At 39.1% G+C, this 23,445-nt stretch overlaps 1 long non-coding RNA gene across 1 annotated transcript in view; it reads left to right on the top strand.

Moving 5' to 3' along the window:
* The first annotated feature begins 1,141 nt into the window (after positions 1 to 1,141).
* Positions 1,142 to 23,445, top strand: part of LOC141717396 (uncharacterized) — a 116,191-nt gene continuing 93,887 nt past the window's right edge. Inside the window, exons 1-2 of the long non-coding RNA XR_012573632.1 lie at positions 1,142 to 1,444; positions 3,432 to 3,481. This is a non-coding gene — a long non-coding RNA (uncharacterized LOC141717396). The remainder of the gene's footprint in view (positions 1,445 to 3,431; positions 3,482 to 23,445) is intronic.

The following is a 23,445-nucleotide window of genomic DNA, read 5'->3' as shown; positions in this document are numbered from 1 at the left end:
GATACGTGTCAATTTCTTTTGTAAGATTTTGACACGTGTCCCTGAAATTCCCGAGGGCCGATTTTTTATCTCGAAATATGCATTTTATTTGAATAAAGCTGCGGGTGAAAATGAGCCGAAAAATCACCAATTAAATATCAAAATTCTCAGAACAAATAGAACTAATAAAATAATTTTTTTCGTAATTTTTAAAATATTTTTGAAACGTGCGATATACCCGCAATTAACGATTTAACGAACAAACATGCGGGTGAATATAATCCGAAAAATTGCAGAAATAATTTTAAAATTCTCGAAATATTCAAAACTTAAGAAAATATGAGTTCCGTAATTTTTGAAGCATCCTGAAATTTAATACTGAATTTACACTTAAATGCAATCAGAAAATCATTAAAGACTAAATAATTGATAAAATATTGATTACTAAATTTTATAAACTCCCAAAAATAATTATTATAATTATAAAACCATAAAAATAATTTTTAAGACAATTTAAGTATTTATGAAAAAAAATTCAATAAAGTCACTTTTAAAGATAAAAACAACACTATACTGCTCAACAATTAATTACACAAATAATCATCGAACACCAATAAGCCTCACATAATTAATAATAAAGCAACACACAACTGACATAACCAATGCACATATTTTATTTATTTAATTATTCGATAATTACACTTATAATAATACAAAAATACGAGTCGTTATACGATTTTTGATAAATTTTGAAATATATAAAAATTGAAATAAACTTTAAAAAAGTAAAGTGTATAAAATAAAATATTATTGAGAATGAGATATATCACTTGCACAGTTGCACCAGACTGAATTCTGTCTTTTCCAATGGACTTTATCACTATGTACTGGTGATTAAATCTGTATTTTGTATGACATCCCATTAGTTTCCCCCTAAAGGTAGACTCAGATTTCAAGTTATGCATCTAACACCTATTCCAACTAAAATGCAGTGTTTTCATTCCACTTACTGTACTCAGTGTACTGTAATTCATACATCTAAAAATATGAACAGGATTCAGATCCATGTTGCAACATACTGTTTGGTATTTATTGCTTAGAAGAGAAATATGAGCTGCTCTTTGCGAATTGCGAATGTATATATTTGTATCTCATACAAATATGAACTGTTATTCTATTAGAAAATAGACGGAGATATCAGTTCCCTATTGTTCGGGATATGTCGAGAGATCTTATATTATTACTTCCCAGACATCATATTGACCTCTACTAATTCACACACGTTCCTTTCTCTAAAAACCCAATACGCAAAAGCCAGGTACTTATTGTGGTTGCTTGTATATACTTTTGTGCCTGAACTGTCTTCTTCAACTTTCTGCTTCCAGTTCTCTCGTTATTTCTCGTTTTTTTTTGAAAAAAGCATAGCTTCCGGAAAGATGAAGACGTGAAATGCAGTAACAAAAAGGTTAGCTTGCTATACATCTCATTATTGCTATGTCTACTACATATTCATGTGTATATATGTATGCAGTCGCATAATTAAGCACTAACACAACCTGCGCATAAACATTTATATATTAGCCCTGCTTAAACTTAATACCAACATAAATACATAATACTTCTTTCGGCAAAAATGTTTGTTGAAACATTATCAACTTCTTGTGACGTAGATAATATAAGCTTGTAAGCTTAATAAGTTTGAAGTTTCATCTATTTGAGAAACTAAAAAAGGCTTCCAATTCCAAGTCTGATAGATCTATATATACCAGATGATTTAACCATCATGCATATTAATTTTATTTTGCATTTAGTTAATTTTTATTGATTAGATTTGAGTCAAGCCACTTAAACGGCCTTTTTTAATAAGTAGTAAGCTAAATTAACTAATTAACAGACTTGCCTTTTGCCAGCATTACTATTTGGTAGAGCCTAGAGATCGAGCAAGTACCAGTACCACTAGCGTTGCTTCTTAGGGAAAATTGATGATGACGAGAGAACAAGTAGAAAAATACTGTAGTAAAACAGCTGCTTGTTTGACTCTCTCAGTATGCAGGGATATCTGCCACCAGATTTTCACACACTGTAACAAATTTTTCTAGACACGAAAGAAGAAGTTACGCCTCAAAATAGGTGCCCGTGATTTACTCCTCGACTCATAAATGGGCTTATGAGTGAGGGGAAGTGTTATAATACTAATATAAGATCCTCAAAAATATATTTCTCTAACCTAAGTAGATCTGCGTGCATCCATCAATACCGTTTTTTGAAATTTGTAATATCAGTAAATTTTGCTTAAATATTAGGTGCTTTAATTGTTTCTTCATAAAAATACAGGAGGAACACTCAATTAACTAAGTTAAGAGTGAGTCTGTACAAGGCTAGTCATCTATTTGGCATAATATTTAGGTAGCAGTCTAATATACCTTATATGTTAAATATTGCCCACTTTAACTACTCATATTAATTAGGTATAAGTTTAGATTAAAGGTTACATTTGTTGACTCTCATATCACTATCAAAATCAGTTCAGGTCATCTCCAAATTTAAAATATCTTCTAATTTTAACCTAATCTTGATAACTCCAATATACGATTTGGTCCTTCTAACACCGTACCGGTTGCCGCCTTGCGGTTTAGCAACAATATCAGAGAAGGGTTTGAACCTCACGACGCCTCGTGCATGAGAGTAAGAACTCGCTTTTGAACGATGAAAATAGAAATATAAGGAGGGTGTGGGTGTGTATGACTGTGTAGGACAGAGAGTAACCCCTAAAATTATTTTTCTTGAACTATTTATAACCCGACGAGGGTTTATGGGTTAGTACGGTCGATCAGGAAGCCAAACGCCAGTGGATGCCTTACAGTGGTAAGGCTGGATCGTTTTAAATTGCAAGATGAGTTTTGGTACGGCATCACGTATTGGAGTTATCACATTGTATATTGGTCCTCTTTTAATATTTTTTTAATTTTTATGACATATAACATATTACCTAAAATTATTTATAAAGATTATCTTTTTGTTAGCCAAATAATAATTCTAGTATTTTAAATATAATAAAAATAAAATTTTAAATATATCTAAAGAATATCAGTAAGACCATTGGAATATAATTATTTACAAATTCAACAAAATTTTAAATAATTATATTTTAGCTACCAAGTTTAGCTATTACTCTTGAAGGCTCTTAGTATCTTGTTCCATTCCATTCTAATGTATACCATACAAATCAAAACAACTCCAAGATTTGTAGCTTCTATAAGGGAACGAGTATAGGTCTCGTCATTATGAAGAATCATACACACATGTGTTTAGCATTTTTAATTTACGTATTGTAGAAATATTACAAGTTATAACAGATATTTTTGATACCAAGTACAGAAATATGTGTGAAATAAACTACTTATCTGCAGGTTAATTACCCTTTGACCCTAATTATAAACCTTTTTATGCAGTAATTAAGTTATGCAATATGAAACGGCCAATCACCGGAACATATAAAAAGGTAAGATCCTTTAGATCGACTCTTCTCTTTCTTTACTAAATGAAAAAATGTGAACATTTTATGCGTTTATTCATAGTCGATGATTATTTTAAAGAACAAATATTTGTTACTATAATATATATATATATATACTATTTTTTCAAAGTGATATATATATACGGAGTTGCTCAAATGAGAACCCTAATTAAAGTGAGATATGAGATCTAATTTCAGCCATACATTTTTATCCTTGAATCTAATTACAACCATACTGACAGGGATAAATAAATTATAATAGTTTAATTAAATACTGCGTTAATTGTACAAGGTGTGGACTGCTAGGCCCAATAAGAAGATGTATGACATTCAGACCAGAAACGTTAACATGTTGATCAGGCCTGATGGACCAGATCAGCCCTGATGGAACAAAGAAGGCCCAAAAACCCTGATTATTAATTAATTTCGTAATTAATTAATAAGGGAAAAATCAGCTATTGAGAAGAGTCCCGATAAGGATATAAATCCTTACAGATTAGCCTCAAGGGGACCTAAAAGGATAGGGAATCAGTTTCCTACTATCTAGGACTCCAAAGTCCATTCTAATTATGAGACTTGCCCACCAAGTCTCCTATACCAAGTCCAATTCAAGGACTCCCAACATCTATATAAGGGGTCTCACCCCACAGACCAGAACTACGTTTTTTGACTTGATCCTTGGCAATCAACAAGGTACGTAGGCATCTTGTTAAGGCAGATTGAGTCACGAAACACAAGAGCAGTCAAATCGAGCCTTAGAGCTCACGTTCTTTTTTATTAAATACAGCAAATAATAACCTTAGTATTTTATCCATAACATTTGGCGCCGTCTGTGGGAAAGCACAACAACAACCATGGCGAGAACACGGAGAACAATTAGAGCTCTAGAGGAAGGAACACCATCAGAGACAACCCAGGTAATTTCGTCAACCGTGGAGGTTCCTCCCCATTCAACTTATGCATCTACTCAGGGGGAAGCCCAGATAGGGGCAACTCAACCTCAGCCACAAGGGACAACTCCCCCGACTATTCAAGGTACGAATCCTCAAGTTTAACAAGTACATATACCTGTGAATTCTCGACCCGTCAGGTATGAATATTCAACTATTGTTACTACTAACCCCCCTTATGGGATGCCCCTTCACCCCGAGGTTGGAGGAAGTGGATATGCTGGGCGAAGCGAAGCACGAGGGCAGTCGCCCCCTATATACGAGGTTTGGCTCCTATTCCTGAGGATCGGGAATTTTTTGGTCCTTACACTGAGAGAGACTCCGAATCTTCGGATGATGAAGTGGCCCCGAGAAAGAGGCGTCCTGGAAAAGAGCCAATGGCCGATGGAAGGCAACGCCCCCAAAGCACCCCAGGGGCGAATCCCCAAGAAGTGCAGGAAAGGATCAGGGCTCATGAGGCTGAAATCCAAAGGCTGAGGCGTGATTTGGAGGCTCACCTGGTCACCAGACCCCAGATACCTCCTAGGGGGAGAAATCCTCCTCCTGTCATAGACCTGGATGGTCTGGTACGAAGAAGGACTGTTGTCCCAAGAACTGATCCAAGAAATCTCCTTCCCCTTGGAGATCCTGATGATCCAACTCCACCCTTCACAGAAGATATAATGAATGCCCATATCTCAAGGAAATTCAAGATGCCCACTATCAAAGCCTATGATGGCACGGGAGACCCCGCTAATCATGTTAGGACATTCTCTAATGCACTGCTGCTGCAACCCGTGAATTATGCTATAAAGTGTCGGGCCTTCCCTCAAACCCTGTCGGGTATGGCTCAAAGATGGTACAGTCGCCTGCCCCCAAACTCTATTGGATCGTTCAGAGAATTAAGTCAGGCTTTTATTAAGCAATTCATCAGTGGAAGAGTCCATGAGAAAAGTTCAGCATCTCTTATGAGTCTTGTGCAGGGAGCTAAGGAATCCTTGAGAGATTACCTGAATCGTTTCACAAAGGAGGCTTTAAAAGTCCCGGACCTTGATGATAAGGTAGCCATGATAGCACTGCAACAAGGAACTAGGGACGAGTTTTTTAAGATGTCCTTGGCCAAACGTCCCCCTGAAAGCATGTTGCAGCTCCAAGAGAGGGCAGGGAAGTATATCAAGGTTGAAGAAAGTATGAGGAAGACCATAGTAAGTAATGAGCCCACTGGAGGCAAGAAGCGGAAAACTGATTTAAAATATATTGCAAAGGACAAATATCCTAGAACCGAACAAAACCCTGATTCAACCCCCAAGAAGGGAGGACCTGGGCAAAAGTTCACTGAATACGCTAAGCTGAATGCTCCTAGAAGTCAGATTTTGATGGAGATTGAGAAAGATAGAGATATTCGCTGGCCTAAGCCTTTGAAGGCTGATCCCGCCAAGCTAGATAAGAGCAAGTATTGCAGGTTTCACAAAGATGTTGGCCATGACACCGATGAGTGTAGGCAATTGAAAGATGAAATTGAGTTTTTGATTCGAAAAGGAAGATTGAACAAGTATACTGGAGATGGAGGGGACAGAAACAATAATGGAAGGAAGAACTTTGAAGATCGTAGGAGGGACCAAGACGATCAGGGGCGGAATCCCCAACCTAGAGGACCGGTTATAAATGCAATTTTTGGAGGACCGCGACGCCCTTGAGGACCTGTGATAAACACGATCTTTGGAGGTCCAACTGCTGCTGGATTGTCCAAAATTCCAGAAAGACATATACTAGGGAGGTTATGCATATTATTGGAGAAACCCCGAAGAGGGCCAGGACAGAAGTAACATTGGCTTTTGATGATTCCGACCTAGAGGGTGTGAAGTTTCCCCATGACGACCCGCTGGTCATAACACCGATAATAGGAAATAGCCCGGTTAAAAGGGTCCTTGTGGATAATGGTGCTTCTGTGGATATCTTGCTCCACGACACCTTTCTAAGGATGGGGAATAACGACTCCCAGTTGACACCAACCGACATGCCGATATATGGATTTACTGGAGTAGAATGTCCTGTGGAAGGGATAATCAAATTGCCGACCACCATAGGTACGGAACCAAGGCAAGCAACGCAGATGCTGGATTTCGTGGTGGTAAAGGCTAGTTCAACTTATAATGCTATCATGGGGAGAACAGGGATACATGCCTTTAAGGCAGTCCCCTCTTCCTACCATTCAGTCATGAAGTTTCCCACCCGAAACGGGATTGGAGAAGAGAGAGGAGATCAAAAAATGGCTAGAAGCTGTTATGTGGCCTCTTTGAGGGCAGATGGAGTCGGGGGGCAGGTTCTTCCTATTGAAGATATGGATGTTCGAGAAAATGACGAGACTAGAGGAAGGCCAGCAGAAGAATTGGTTTCGGTTCCTTTAGACCCCGAAAATCCTGAAAGGATGACTTTCATTGGAGCCACATTAGAGGAGCCCCTTAGAGGGAAGTTAGTGAAATTTTTGCAAGAAAATAGTGATGTGTTTGCATGGTCAGCAGCTGATATGCCAGGCATAGACCCGGAGTTAATTACTTACAAGCTAAACGTAGATCCAAGCCGGAAGACAGTAAAATAAAAGAAAAAAAATTTTGCCCCAGAAAGACAAGAGGCTATAAAATAGGAAGTAGAAAAGCTCTTAGAGGGTGGTTTCATTGAGGAGATTCAATTTCCGGAGTGGTTAGCAAACCCTGTAATGGTGAAGAAGGCTAATGGAAAGTGGAGGATGTGTATAGACTTCACTGATCTGAATGATGCATGCCCCAAAGACTGTTTTCCGCTGCCTAGAATTGATACTTTGATTGATGCCACTGCTGGATATGAGATGCTGAGTTTCATGGATGGATTTAGCGGATACAACCAGATCAAAATGCATAAGGATGACATTCCAACGACATCATTTATCACTGACTTTGGTGTTTATTGTTATCCTGTTATGGTGTTTGGTCTCAAGAATGCAGGAGCCACCTATCAAAGGTTGGTGAATAAAGTTTTTAAGGATCTTATTGGTAAGACTATGGAAGTCTATGTTGATGACATGTTAGTCAAGAGTCTAGTAAAGACTGATCATATAACCCATTTGAGGGAAGCTTTTGAGGTCCTGAGGTACCACAAGATGATGTTGAATCCTACGAAGTGTGCTTTCGGAGTAGGATCTGGAAAATTCTTAGGACTGATGGTCTCAAAGAGGGGAATTGAGGCTAACCCGGATAAAATAAAGGCGATCCTGGACATGGAACCACCAAAAACTGTCAAGGATGTTCAGAAGCTCACAGGAAGGGTTGCTGCGCTAGGACGATTCATCTCCAAGTCAGGAGACAAGTGTTTGTCATTCTTCAAGTCACTAAAGAGCATCAAAGACTTTGTATGGAGTGAGGAAAACCAGAAGGCATTTAAAGAGTTAAAGAAGTATATGGCCCAGGCCCCGTTGTTGGCCAAGCCAGTTCTGAGTGAAGTTTTATTCTTGTACTTGGCTGTTTCAGAGAGCGCCTTGAGCGCGGTGTTGGTTAAGGAGGAGCTAAAAGTCTAGAAACCCGTGTATTATGTCAGCAAAATCCTGCATGGTGCTGAATTAAATTATTCAACTATTGAGAAATTTGCTCTAGCCTTAGTAATGGCTTCAAGAAAACTGCGTCCTTACTTTCAGGCTCATCAGATTGAGGTGCTAACGAATCAGCCACTGAGAAATATCATTCACAGTCCCAAGGCAAGTGGGAGATTGATTAAGTGGGTAATAGAGTTGGGAGAGTTCGATCTCAAGTATAAGCCACGTACGGCCATAAAAGCCCAGGCACTAGCGGACTTCGTGGTGGAATGTACCATACCCAACCAAGAAGTCGGGGGGCAGGAAGATACCATACCTCAAGACAAGGGAGTCGATAATGGACACAGAGAGAAGGATGATAAGGAGAAAGAATATTGGGTTCTCTATTTTGATGGAGCATCAAAAACAAATTCCAGTGGAGCAGGGTTGGTTTTGCAAAGTCCTGATGGGTTCTTAATTGAGTATGCTATGAAGCTAGACTTCCCAACCACAAATAATGAGGCAGAGTATGAAGCCCTGATAGCTGGCCTTGGTCTAGCTGGGACACTTAGAGTCAAAAACTTAAAGGCCTGTGGAGACTCGAAGCTGATCATATCCCAGGTAAAGGGAGAATTTGAGGCAAGGGATGATACGATGGCTAAGTATGTCCGCCTAGTAAGGGCTGTGATGACCCAATTTAATGAATGCCTTGTTGAACACATTCCAAGGGAAGAAAATGCTAAAGCAGATGCGCTATCAAAGTTTGCTTCATCTGAGATAGAAGAAAGTTCAGGAAGTGTGTACTTCCGTGTTTTGAAGACACGAAGCATAGATGTTAAGCTTGTGGCTCCTATAGGCCTGGGGACGTCCTGGATTGATCCCATTAAGGCTCATATTCAAACCGGTTGGTTGCCAAGTGATGCAACTGAAGCACGGAAGTTAATTGTTCGGGCACTAAGGTACTCTTTAATAGATGGGATTCTTTACAAAAGATCTTTCGTGATTCCCTACTTAAGGTATCTCAGGCCCGATGAGGCACGCTTGGCTCTTGAGGAAGTGCATGAAGGTATTTGTGGGAAACACTTGGGGGGCAGGGCCTTGGCTAATAAGATAATCCGTTTAGACTTCTATTGGCCAGAAATGATGGCTGGTGCCAAAGAATATGTGAAGAAGTGTGATCGCTGTCAGAAGCATGCACCAGTTGTTAGACAACCCCCCGAGATGCTGACCTCTATCAACTCGCCTATTCCCTTTGCTATGTGGGGGATGGATATTCTAGGGCCTTTCCCTATGGCCACGGCACAAAGGAAGTTTCTGATTATAGCCATTGATTATTTCACCAAGTGGATTGAAGCCAAGCCCTTGGCCAAAATCACAACTAAGCAGGTTGCACAATTCCTGTGGGAAAACATTATGTGCCGATATGGAATTCCCCGTATCCTCGTCAATGACAATGGAACACAATTCAACAATGAGGAATTCAAGAAGTATTGTGAAGAAAATGAAATTGAGTTACGGTTCACCTCTGTGGCTCACCCGCAAGCCAATGGGCAAGCGGAGGTAGCAAATCAGATAATACTGGATGGACTAAAGAAGAGGATCGAGAAGTCAAGAAATAATTTTGTGGATGAAATACTTCCAATATTATGGGCCTACAGGACTACCTGTAGAGTCACGACAGGAGCAACTCCCTTCATGTTGGCATATGGGGCAGAAGCAGTTGTTCCAGTAGAGATATCACATTCCTCTCCAAGGATTCAGGCTTTCAATGCAGAAGAAAATGAAGAAGGGAAGAGGTTAACCCTGGATTTAATCGATGAAGTGCGAGATAAGGCACATGCAAAGATAGTAGAATATCAGAAAAAGGCTTCATTCTACTACAACCTAAGGGTTAAAGAGAGGTTTTTCAAACAAGGTGACCTAGTCTTGAGAAAGATAGAAGCTTCTGGTGTCGGACAAAAAGGAAAGCTTGCCCCGAATTGGGAAGGGCCGTACAAAGTCAAGAGCGTTCAGGGTAGAGGAACCTACAAGCTGTAAACTATGGATGGTTTTGAAGTCCCGAGAACCTGGCATGCACAAAACCTGAAGGTTTACTATGTGTAAGATAGTCGAAGTACGATTCTTGTTTGTCATTATGACAAGCAGGTTTAAAAGCACCTTGAAGCTTTGCTTGCGTAGGACTTTATATTCTATTAGAGTTTACATTGTCAAGTTATTATTGATTAGGGTCGAACCCATGCTATGTAAGGACTTCGTATTAAAGAGTTTGAAATTATTTCTCAATCTAAGGATGCTTAAAGTTTAAGTGCATATTAAGTATTGTAAAGAAGAAAGAGGAAAATAAGGAAAACAACATATCTAATATAGCCCCGAAGGGTAACAACTTCTGACATAAACTAAATTCACATATTGTCCCGAAAAAAGATATACAAAAAAAAAACTTAGGCCTCGGAAGGCTGAGATTCTTCGGAACCGCTATCCGAGGTCTCCTCGGACGTCTCAGTGGTCCCTTCAGAAGTCCCTGCAGAGGTTCCGTCAGAACTGCCTTCAAATGCTTTGGAGGATGCGGGAGACACTGGATTCTGAGGCGCAGCTCTTGGAGGCTCTTCCACCCTGATCTTCTTCGCAGCAGGCGCAGGGTCTTCTTCGGATGAAGCCTCCTCCTCCCCAGAGCTAAACTCCAGTTCCTTCCTCTTGTGGCCTGGACTTCCTGAAGGGCTGTCTTTGATCATATCAGCTAGCTTGTTAGTAACGCCCCCAAGCTCCGGAACTCGCACAGGGCAAGGAAAGGAGGACTTCTCGAGGACCTCTGGAAAATCATCCTGGATGGCCTCCACTGCAGCATCACAGCCCTCTTTATAGCTAACTGGGTGAAGAAGGGCATCATGCTCCACCATCAAGTCTTTGAATTCCTGGGTATCCATCCAGCCGTCAAAGGCTTTGTCCTTCTGCGCCTTCAGAATAACATTTTCGGCCCGGGCCGTTTCCAGGTCAGAAGTGGAAGAGGCCAGTTGAGCTTCAAGGGCCTCTATTCTTTGGTTGGCCTCCTCCAACTTCTTGTTAGCATCTTCCAGGCCAACCTTCCAAGCCTTAGCTTGGTGAATTGCCCCTTGGAAATGGGCGTTAGCCTGCAAGAGAAGCAGCAAAAGTATGAGAAAAGAAACATAAAAAGGCAAGTATGAAGGGCATAGGTAAAGGACGTACCGTCGCTAGAGCCTGGGCTCCAAAAAGCTCATTCCCCTCTAAGTCCTGTTGAAGGACAAAGTCTTGATAGTCCACCGGGGAGATGAAATACTTAGACCATTCCTTGGACAGCGCCGTGCTGCCCACGATTGAATCCTTGCCCCGAATCCCCTAAGCAGGTTGAAAATAGGCCCCTGGCCTCTGCTTGGTGCGCAAAACTTGGTTGGGGCCTTCCTCGCTTGGCTCCGTTTCCTGGAGGAGGAACTCAGGGAAGCGGTCCCCAAGGCGAGGGTCTTTAAAGACCTTCCCAGTCCTCTTCATCCTGGTTGTCTCCAGGTCCTTAGGCTTGGTAGCCTCCTCAATCTTCTCAGCCACTGCAACAAACGAAGTCAGTTGAAAAAACAATGGAATAAAAAATGAAGGAAATAAAAAGGAGGTAAGAAAGGGAACTTACTTTTCTTATGAACGGGCGAGAGGCCGCGTTCTACCAGGACGGTCTCCCGGATAAGGTCCCAAGAATGGGAAGTCCCATTGTCTTGCGTAAGGAGGTTGAAAGCTCTAGCCTCCTCCTCAGACAAAGTTATATCATTTGGGCTCCCATCCACAGCCATCCCGAAGGACGATCGAAACAGGGAGCCCCAGTCTCCACCTTCCCAAACAATGAACAAAAAATCTTTCTTCCACCCCAAGTTGTTGTCGGGGATGGACTTCCCATTCACGATATGGGGAATAGTGGGGCGCTGGTTTAGAGAAACCCAACCCGGACTTTTATCAGGACTATTCTTGAACTGAAAAATCTTTCTGAAGACAGCGACAGAAGTGGGGACATTGTGCTTGGCGTATTGCGACAGATAGCACAGAATGAGCCTCCAAGAATTAGGGGGGAGTTGGCAAGGGCTGATGCCCACATCAGCCAGTAACAAAGGAATGAATGGATGAAAAGGGAGTCTGATACCTGCCCTTAGAGTATCCCTATAGACGCATAGCGCGTCCTTTTTCCACTGACAGGCCCTGTCGGTCGGACCTGCAAGAACCAGCTTAAAAGGTTCCTTGATTTTGAAGCAGCTGCTCAACTTTTCCAGCTCCTTAGGATCCCTTAAAGCACTAATATGATCGTGCGCGTCCAGATGCGCATCAGACGGGTACTCGTCCCCTCGAGTATTGATCATGTTGATTAAAGAAGTGTACCTCGATCGGATAGGGAACTCATTGGACTTTCTAGCCACGTTCATCTTGGCCAAGCGAGTCATTTTCTTGTCAGCCATCTGCAAAAAAGGACACATACAGGATATCTTAAAAGGGCACACAATAGAAAAATAGACGCGAAAAGAAAAAGGGAGGGATTTTACCTGAAGAAACGCTCCTAAAAAAGGCTTTGAGCTCCGACTTACTGTTATTGCTCTGAGAATCTTAGCAGGAGGAGAAAGAAGAAAACTTATAAATGAGAAGGTAAGGAGTAGTAGCCTCTCCTCAGTCCTTTATATAAGGGGAAAAGGAAGTTGAAGGGACGAAAGCCCATTCAGGACAAAGGCCCATGGGAAAAAGCCCAGAAAAAGGAATATTCCAGAATATTCCTAGGAATTCTAGAGGATTTTAAACAGGGAAAAGCCCAATAAAAGAGGCCCAGTAAGATTTGGAAAAGCCCATTAAGGACAAAGGCCCATGGGAAAAAGCCCAGAAAAAGGAATATTCCAGAATATTCCAAGGAATTCTAGAGGATTCTAAACAGGGAAAAACCCAATAAAAGAGGCCCAGTAAGATTTGGAAAAGCCCAATAAAAGAGGCCTAGTAATATTTGGAAAAGTCCAATAAAAGAGGCCCAGTAAGATTTGGAAAATCCCAATAAAAGAGGCCCAGTAATATTTGGAAAAGCCCAATAAAAGAGGCCCATTAAGATTTGGAAAAGCCCAATAAAAGAGGCCCAGTAAGATTTGGAAAAGCCCAATAAAAGAGGCCCAGTAAGATTTGGAAAAACCCAATAAGGCCCAAAAAAGAAGGCCCGACCCAAATCCAATTAGGATTTGGAAAATACAATACCTTAAATTAAAGCCAAATGAAGAACGCTAGTGGAAGACCAGGATTCAGGTCGAAATCCAAGTCGTGAATCCTGCCCGAAAACTTTCGAACAGGCACCCGGAAAAACGGGTAAAATAGACCAGGATTGAGGTCGAAATCCAGGTCGTGAATCCTGCCCGAAAACTTTCGAACAGGCACCCGAAAATAACGGGTAAAAAAGATCAGGATTCAGGTCAAATTCCAGGTCGTGGATCCTGCCCGAAATTTTTCGACTAGACACACGAAAACAACAGAAATAATAGGACTGAATTGAGGTCGAAACTTCGACCAGGAATGAGGTCGAATTAACCAAGCATCTTTCAAGAATGGGGATTAAAAACCCAGGTCGAAGTTCGACTAAGATCCTGGTCGAATTCCAGGTCGTGGATCCTAGTCGAAATCCTTCGACCAGGAAGCAAGGAAATCAAAGAATTTTCGAACAGGATTCAGGTCGAAATTTCGACTAGAATCCTGGTCGAAATCCTAGTCGATAGGCTCAAGACCAGGAGCTAAAAAAGTGGGGGAGTTTTCGACCTAGATCCAGGTCGAAAGTTCGACTAGGATCCTGGTCGAATTCCAGGTCGTGGATCCTAGTCGAATTCCTTCGACCAGGATGGCAAGGCTGACCCCTATTTCGACTAGGATCCAGGTCAAAATTTCGACTAGGATCCTGGTCGAAAAAGGGCTGGAAATCTGAAAAATCAGGAAATTAAGGATAAAATCCCAGAAAATTAGGGAAAAATCCCAGAAAATTAGGGAAAAATCCAGAAATTAAGGGAAAAACCCGGAAAATAAGGGAAAATCCCAGAAAATTAGGGAAAAATCCAGAAAATTAGGGAAAAATCCCGGAAATAAGGGAAAAATTCCTGGAAATTAAGATAATTCCTGAATAAAAGAAAAATTCATTGTAAATGTGTAGGTCACTCCACACTTTACGGAAAAATGAAACCCTGTAAGGGAACGAATAGACTTAACTTCTGCGAAACGTAATCAATGTTTCCCAAAAGTTGGGGGGCAAATGATAGGGATAAATAAATTATGATAGTTTAATTAAATACTGCGTTAATTGTACAAGGTGTGGACTTCTAGGCCCAATATGAAGATGTATGACATTCAGACCAGAAAAGTTAACATGCTGATCAGGCCTGATGGACCAGATCAGGCCTGATGGAACAAAGAAGACCCAAAAACCCTGATTATTAATTAATTTCGTAATTAATTAATAAGGGAAAAATCAGCTATTGAGAAGAGTCCCGATAAGGATATAAATCCTTACAGATTAGCCTCAAGGGGACCTAAAAGGATAAGGAATTAGTTTCCTACTATCTAGGACTCCAAAGTCCATTCTAATTATGAGACTTGCCCACCAAGTCTCCTATACCAAGTCCAATTCAAGGACTCCCAACATCTATATAAGGGGTCTCACCCCACAGATCAGAACTACGTATTTTGACTTGATCCTTGGCAATCAACAAGGTACGTAGGCATCTTGTTAAGGAAGATTGAGTCACGAAACACAAGAGCAGTCAAATCGAGCCTTAGAGCTCACGTTCCTTTTTATTAAATACAGCAAATAATAACCTTAGTATTTTATCCATAACACATACATTTTAATTTTACACTTCATTTCTTTCATCCACCTGCCCACTACACCCACCACCACTACCCACCACCACTACCCATCACCACGACGTTCCAGCCGTTGCTCCCGCCGCTGTTACTCCGCCCCCGCATCTCAGACTCTCTCTCCCCCCACCCTCCAACCGCATCATCATCATTCGCCGCTTTTCGGCCAAATAATTGTGTGTCTCCGTCGTACCGACCGGAGTGTCGTCATTTTTCCGACGATTTAGTCGGATTTTATTCCTTCTTTATTTGAATTGTTTTGATTCAATATCAGGTAGCATGTTATTCATTTTTGTTCAATTTCCAGTGACTTTGTTTGAAATTGGCGATTTTTATGATATGGAGGGTTTGTTGTTGTTGGTGGTGGTGGTATGGTGTTGGTGATTGGTGGTGATTGATGATGATCTGGTGGTGATTTATGGTTGTACAGTGTCGAAGTTGCTGACCGTGGCCGGATCTGATGGGAAGAAAATGGATGAATGTGGTGATTTTTAGTTTCCGGCAGTGATTTATCATTTCTGGTGGTGATTTTTCATTATCCGGTGGTGATTTTTGATTTGACAGTAGTGATTTTATGTTTGACGGTGATGATTTTCTTATGGTCACCGAGGGGTTGTGGTGGTCGGAAAATGGTTGTTACCGGAGGTGGTGGTGGTTTATGGGGTGGTTGAATTAGATAGAAGATGGATGAATATTAAAATTTATAAATATTAAATATTAAATCAACGGTGAGAGATGAATATGTTGTATTTGAATGAGTGGATAGGATTAAATCTCATATCTCACAATACTAGAGTTCTCACCCTATATATATATATATTAAAAAAGCTTATGTATTGACATATCACTAGTCTTATATATTTTAATCTTTATTTTTTATGTATATTAATTTATAATAAAAGCAAACTATTTAAAATTTATAGAATGGTAACATTATAAGTAAAAAAAGTTTTTCCGACCTCCGTAATATCAACCCGAATGAAATAGGGGACAATACTGACTTACTGATCCAATCCATCATAGCATTAAAGTAAATACCAATCAATAATCGATACTTAATCTATATAGCTGACTCCAAATACCAGTCATCAGTCAAGTTTGATTTAATTGATGTTTACATGACATCCACTTAATGATGTCCTCATTAAGCCTAAATAGACGTCTCATATTCCGGATCGTTCCTCTCTTGCATTGTGGGATAGTACCGGCTTGCTACAAGTCCCCACTTCCGGACCTCTTGTCATAGTGGGATAATACAACGAGCCTTCGTGTCCCCGGCTCAAGTAATTTTACACATCAAATTTTTTAGAGTCGGCTCTAATATATATGTGACACGCTGAGTCAAATCCTGAGCCTTTTTTAAAACCGAATCAATTCCCAATTCCGAGTTAAAGATAAGCCGAAGCCTACTAGTTTAAATGCACCCAACTTGGGTAAACAATAAACTCGGTCCCCAAAAGATCATGATTTTTTGGTGTTGTTATGGATTAGAAACTAATATATATGATTGCTGTATTTAGTATTAAGGAACGTGAGCTTCAAGGCTCGATTTGGTTACTCTCGTGTTTCGTAGCTTAACTCTGCCTTTACGAGATGCCTACGTATCTCTGTGAATTAGAGAATCAAGCCAAAAAACATAGTTCTGATATGTGGGGTGAGGCCCCTTATATAGATGTTGGGAGTCCTTGAAATTGGACTTGGTATAGGAGACTTGGTGGGCAAGTCTCATAATTAGAATGGACTTTGGAGTCCTAGATAGTACGAAACTGATTCCTTATCCTTTTAGGTCCCTTTGAGGCTAATCTGCAAGGATTTATATCCTTATCGGGACTCTTCTCAATAGCTGATTTTTTCTTTATTAATTAATTACGAAATTAATTAATATACAGGGTTTTTGGGCCTTCTTTGTTCCATCTGGCCTGATCTGGTCCATCAGGCCTGATCAACATGCTAACCTTTCTGGTCTCAATATCATTCATCTTCTTATTGGGCATTGCCGCCCAAACTGTAATATTTAATTATGTAATCAGGATTTATTTATCCCTATCATTTGCCCCCCAACTTTTAGGAAACTGTATAAGATTTCGCGAAAGTTAAGTTCATTTATTCCCTTACAGGGTATCATTTTGCGTAAAGTGTGGAGTGACCTACACGTTTACAGCGATCTACTTCTATTCCTTTTATTCAGGAATTATCTTAATTTCCATGAATTTTTCCTTGACTCCGGGATTTTTCCCTAATTTTCTGGATTTCCCTTAATTTTCTGGATTTTTCCCTTAATTTCTGGGATTTATCCTTATTTTTCTGGATTTTTCCCTTAATTTCCGGGATTTATCCTTATTTCTGGGATTTTTCAGATTTGCAGCCCTTTTTCGACCAGGATCCTAGTTGAAATTTCGACCTGGATCCTAGTCGAGATATGGGTCAGCCTTGCAATCCTGGTCGAAGGAGTTCGACTAGGATCCATGACCTGGAATTCGACCAGGATCCTAGTCGAACTTTCGACCTGGATCTAGGTCGAAAACTTACCCTTTTTTAAATTCCTGGTCTTGAGCTTATCAACTAGGATTTCGACCAGAATCCTAGTCGACATTTCGACCTGAATCCTGTTCGAAAATTCTCTGTTTCTCATGCTTCCTGGTCGAAGGATTTCGACTAGGATCCACGACCTCGTTTTCGACCAGGATCCTAGTCGATTTTCGACCTGGGTTTTAGTCTAGGTTTTTAAACTCCATTCTTGAAAAATGCTTGGTTCATTCAACCTCATTCCTGGTCGAAGTTTCGACCTAAATCCAGTCCTGTTATTCCCGTTATTTTTGGGTCTCCGCTCAAAAGATTTCGGGCAGGATTCACGACCTGGATTTTGACCTGAATTCTGGTCTTTTTTGAAAGAGATATGTCCTAAGTCCAATCACGTATGAGGATTTAGGAATAACTTTTATGTAATCTGTTTTGATTTCATTGATAATTAATAAAAGACTTGTTTTGTTTTTATTACGGGCTCTATCTATTTAAGTGTTTAAATAAGATATACCATAGTTTAGAGTAAAGATTTTTATGGATTATGATGAGATCATAATAGTGAGACCTAAAAGATGATAACTCTAAACTTAAATAGTTCCTGGTCATAGGATTACTAACTGGTAATTAATAATCCGCAAAGATTGGTACATACTATGCTTGCTCCCTTCAGGAGGATGTCTGTTCTCATAGGCATTTGTGTGGTGACACTATAGCTAGTATGTAGGTGCTTATTAGGGAATAAGTTCACTGAACATGACTCGATAAGTTGAACAACTAATGGAGATTACTCACGTGTCAATAGTTATTCACTAAGTGATAGTTGTACAAGTGTCCTTAGACTTGAGATCGTTAAAGGTATCTTATATATAATGAACTGTGCTTTGGTTTAGTCCTTAGTCTCAAGGACATCCATTAGGTCTATTCTGGGCATAGGGATTTGTGTATAGAGATAGTTAACGTCAATAGAGGATCTACCCCTTCCAGTATAGGAAGAGAATATCCTATGTTATTCTTAGTATGCGAGTTCTGGAATCTCTGGCCAGAGTGTATGAAATTAGAAAGGAGTTTCTAATTTGCATTAATATGAACTTTGCATTATGAATAAGAAATCATATGATTAAATTTGATAGGCTTGACACGAGATCCATGCCTTGTATTTATTCGGGATATTATAAGGGTAGAAGGAATTCATTGTACGGTAACTAGTCACTGACAGGTTCTTGATATTCTAAGCAGTGAATTCATATTATCCGGATAGTCGCGATATGTTGAGAAGCATCACTCACGATGTAGAATAAATATAATTAATCAGTTAATTATATTTAGTGAATTTTAGTATTCATGTAAATAATTAATAAAAGTTTATTATTATTTATTTCTACTACCGGCATAATATTGAACCTACAGGGTCACACCATAAAAGAATATTTTCTTTGATGAAATAATGAGAGAGAAAATTATTTTCTAAATAGTTAAGAAAAAGAAATAATGATTAAAATAGTTTTAATTATTATTAAAGCATTTTATGAAGATAAAATGTGGGGGTTAATATATATATAAAGATATATTATAAAACCCTAGGAGAGCCCTATAAATAAAATGAGATGGATGGCTCATTTTTTTTACACACAATTTTGGTTTTGTGAAAACCCTAGCCTCCATCTTCTTCTTCTCTCTCTCTCCCAAAAACTCCATTTTTATAAAAGCTCAGTTTTATAAAAAGGTTCATCGAAGAGGATCGTTCTTGGTGGATACCAGTAGAGTGCTTCACACACTGAAGAGCAACTGCTAGCACTCCAATTTTATAAAGCTTCGATTCACGAGGTATGGTTTCGATTCCTCAGTTTTTCCCTTTTATACGTTTTTTCTATATGTGCGGTATATGGTTTTTACGGAATAAATGTTATTTCACGCTTCCGCTCATCCGTAAATTCCATCATTGGTATCAGAGGTAGGTTCTGCATATAGAGATTCATATAAAAAATTCAGATTTTCTTATGCATGTATGGATTTATTATGATTTTTTAAGTTTATTTGGATTTAATTATGAATTAATTCGAAATAATTTTTGCATGAGATTTTGACTACTGATCTGGGTTCTACAAGTGTTGTAGATCATCTAGGTATTTTTTTCATAATTTTGTGATGTGTAGATTATTTGTTATAAATTTTTTAAAATTGTTTTAAATAAAATTCATGAAATAATTATGCATGTGAATAATTATGATTAAAATTTGCACAAGGATCCATGGCTGATTTGGTATTTTTCTGCTACTCCCTGATTTAAGAAATCATATTATTTTGATTTTTATTAATTTATTAATTAAATGTTAATTAATTTATTAATAATAAAATTAAAATAATAAATTAATGAAGTGTTATTAATAAGGGAGTAAATGGAAGAGGGTTTCATCCTTTTTGTAATAGCAGCAAAAGGAAACGGCAGGAGTAATAACAAGAAAAAAAGAAGAAGTAGAAAACTGTTGTCCGGCTGCTGCAGGCGCGTGAGACGCACGCGCGGGGGGTGTTGCGCATTCCCGGAATGCGTTACACCCTGTTGCGCATTTCCGGGATGCGTTACACCCTTTAATGGCTTAAAAGGGCTGTAACGCATTACCTGAATGCGTTACAGGTATTGTAACGCAATCCTGTAATGCGTTACAGCCCATCTGTTTTTTTAAAATTTGATTTTAGGGAGTTTCGTAACTCCGTTTTGGGCGTGCAATATATCGTTGGATTCGTTTTTCCGAGACGGATCTAATGGAGTGGTCAAATATTTTTTATATAAAAGTTTTTGAACTGTTTATATTCCCGAAAGTGTTTTAAAGCATGTTTTAATTGTTTTAATTGTTTTAAATGCTATAATAAATCCATACATCATTATATCAATGTGTGACATGATATTACTTGCATGCTTACTTGTTTATTTATTTTTATATATGAGATATATGCCTGTGTTTACCATGCGATAATAGATTTAGGTGAACTTAAATCAATATAAGGCGTGCTCTAGAAAATCTAGAATAGGAATCGTTTCTTGCCTTGACAATAATATTATGAATACAATCATGAGATTCTTGTGTTTATGAAACACGTAATTAAATATGAATTTTCAATTTTGAGAGAAAGGATGATTCTGTCAACAACAGATTTCTATCTGTAAGAAAGGGTTATTAAGTGACGCCTCTTGACAATGCTCCACCCGATCTGGGAATCATCTGATTATCGATTATTGATTTAAAATATTTAATTTAAAAGGAAGAATCTCTTTATAATATGATTATGATTGTAACGTAATATAATCCCTCTAAAATTAATTAATATCAAGTAGTAATTGGCCAATGACACAACGGGCTTGTGTCGGTCATAGCCTTCCAACATGATAGAAAGTGGTTTTTATTTTTAAATCATTGTCGTTTCGTGCTACAACCGAGGGCTTTGATTTCGAAATAAGAAATACTTGTCTATTATATAGAGATGTGTATATTGAATTAGAATCTAAAGGTCGTTACATGCTACAGCCGTGGGCCGTTGGAGACTGATTCAATTGTACGAAATGTTGGGTTAGACTTGACTTAGAATATTGAGTTTGTCGTGCTACAGCCGTGACTCAATTATTCAAGAGGCTAAAATTATATTAGGGAATAATATAAGATGTAATTGACAAGAGTTGTCTGCCTATTGAACATCACATGACGTTTCGTGCTACAGCCGAGGTTGTGTAATGGAATGTAGGATCCCTATTCCCATTAGCATTATGAATGCCTAATTTTCACTTAGGGGGTGTATAAATTAGATAAACTAGTGGGAGCCACTTATGAATAAAGACCCGATTCATATAGTGTTTTGAAATAAAATTGAATATTTGCTAAGTGTTGTTATGTGTTTATCATTTACAGATTTACTGTATACGTTATGTCTTCTGCACTATCACTCCGGAGTATACTAGATGCTCACAAGTTGACTGGTCCTAATTTTGCTGACTGGCTTCGAAACTTGAGAATTGTTCTCAGGGTGGAGAAGCTAGAATATGTGCTTGACTCACCTAAGCCTACTGAACCTGCTAACGATGCACATAATGATGAACATGTTGTGTATCGTAAGTGGATAGATGATGCAAATGTTGCTCAATGCATCATGCTAGCTTCTATGAACATTGAGCTACAGAAGCAGCATGAGCATATGGATGCTCACACTATCCTTATGCATCTACAAGAGTTGTATGATGTGGCAGGGAGGACAACTCGATATGAGATATCGAAGGAGCTGTTCGGTTGTAGGATGTTTGAGGGATCATCCGTGAATGACCATGTACTTAAGATGATCAATTTGATTGAACGTCTTGGACAACTTGGTTTTGCCATGGATGGGGAGCTGAGCCAAGACTTGGTCTTGCAATCACTTCCGGGTTCATTTTCACAGTTTGTTGTGAACTTTCACATGAATAAGCTGGATGTCAGCCTGGCTGAACTCCACAACATGTTGAAGACTGCGGAATCGAATTTCCCCCCTAAGAAGAGCTCTGTTCTTCTAATTGGTGAAGGTTCCAATCCTAAGAAAAGGAAGAGGAATCCTTCCAAGAAGAAGAAAGTAGGTGAAGAAAAGCCGGTTCCACCAAAAGCTGAAGACCCCAAGAGCAAAGTTGTTTGCTTTCACTGTAATAAGGTGGGGCACTGGAAGAGGAACTGCAAGTTTACCTTGCAGAGTTGAAGAAGAAGAAGGGGAGTGAGACTACCGCTTCTGATTCAGGTATGTTCATGATATAAATGAATATGTCATTAAGTCAAATTTCTACTTGGGTATTAGATACCGCCTGTGGTTCTTACATCTGTAATTCGTTGCAGGGACTAAGGAGAAGTATGACTCTTGAGGAAGAGGAGGTGATTCTACTGATGGGAAATGGAGCAAGAGTTGCTGCTGAAGATGTAGGATCATTTCATTTACATATGCCTACGGGCAAGACTATTGTTTGAAATAATTGTTATTTTGTTTCCTCGATTGTAAGGAATATTGTTTCTATTCCTATGTTGGATTTGGATGGTTTTTCATTTTATTATTAAGAATAATGAATGTTCTATCCTTAGAGATAATATTCTTTATTGACGTGGTATTTTAAATAATGGTCTGTATGTATGTGACATAATTTACTTCAGATTGAACAAACTAATAAAAGAAAAGGGATGATGAAAATCTCACTTTCTTTTGGCACTGCAGACTTGGTCATATTAGTGAAAATAGACTGCAAGCATTGCATAAGGAAGGGTTATTTGACCCCTTTTGATTTTGAATCATATCCTACATGCGAGTCTTGTCTATTGGGTAAAATGACCAAATCTCCATTTAGTGGACATGGAGAGAGGGCTGCAGATTTGCTAGGACTGGTACACACAGATGTATGAGGACCAATGTCTACACAAGCCATGGGTGGATTTTCATACTTCATTACTTTCATAGATGATAGATCTAGATTCGGATATGTGTTTGATGAAATACAAGTCTGATGCCTTTGAAAAGTTCAAAGAGTATAAGTATGAAGTGGAGAAATAAACCAAAAATGGTATTATAACTCTTCGATCAGATCGAGGTGGTGAATAATTGAATGGAGAGTTTCTGGATTATCTCAAAGAAAAGGGTATAGTCTCCCAGTGGACTCCTCCAGATTGGTATCTGAAAGGAGAAATCGAACTTTGTTAGACATGGTTCGGTCCATGATGAGTTATGCGAATCTTCCAGTATTCTTATGGGGTTATGTATTGGAAACCTCAGTATATTTACTGAATAAGGTGCCTTCCAAATCTGTCCCTAAAACTCCATATGAGATATGGAAAGAAAGGAAACCGAGTCTTAAACACGTTAAGATTCGGGGATGTCCAGCTTATGTCAAGAAAGTTGACCCAGATAAGCTGGAATCTCGATCCGTAAAATATAGTTTTGTGAGATATCCTAAAGAGACTTTAGGGTATTACTTTTACACCGATCATAGGGTGTTTGTCTCCAGACATGCTACTTTCTTGGAAAAGCAGTTTATCCTTGAAGGAAACAATGGGAGCAAAATTGAACTTGATCAAGTTCAAGAAGCACAAAGAACT

The sequence above is a fragment of the Apium graveolens genome, chromosome 4 (genome assembly GCF_009905375.1).
Source record: "Apium graveolens cultivar Ventura chromosome 4, ASM990537v1, whole genome shotgun sequence".
NCBI lineage: Eukaryota > Viridiplantae > Streptophyta > Magnoliopsida > Apiales > Apiaceae > Apium > Apium graveolens.
The sequence above is the reverse complement of the archived record's forward strand: the minus strand, read 5'-3'. Positions and strand labels throughout refer to the sequence as shown.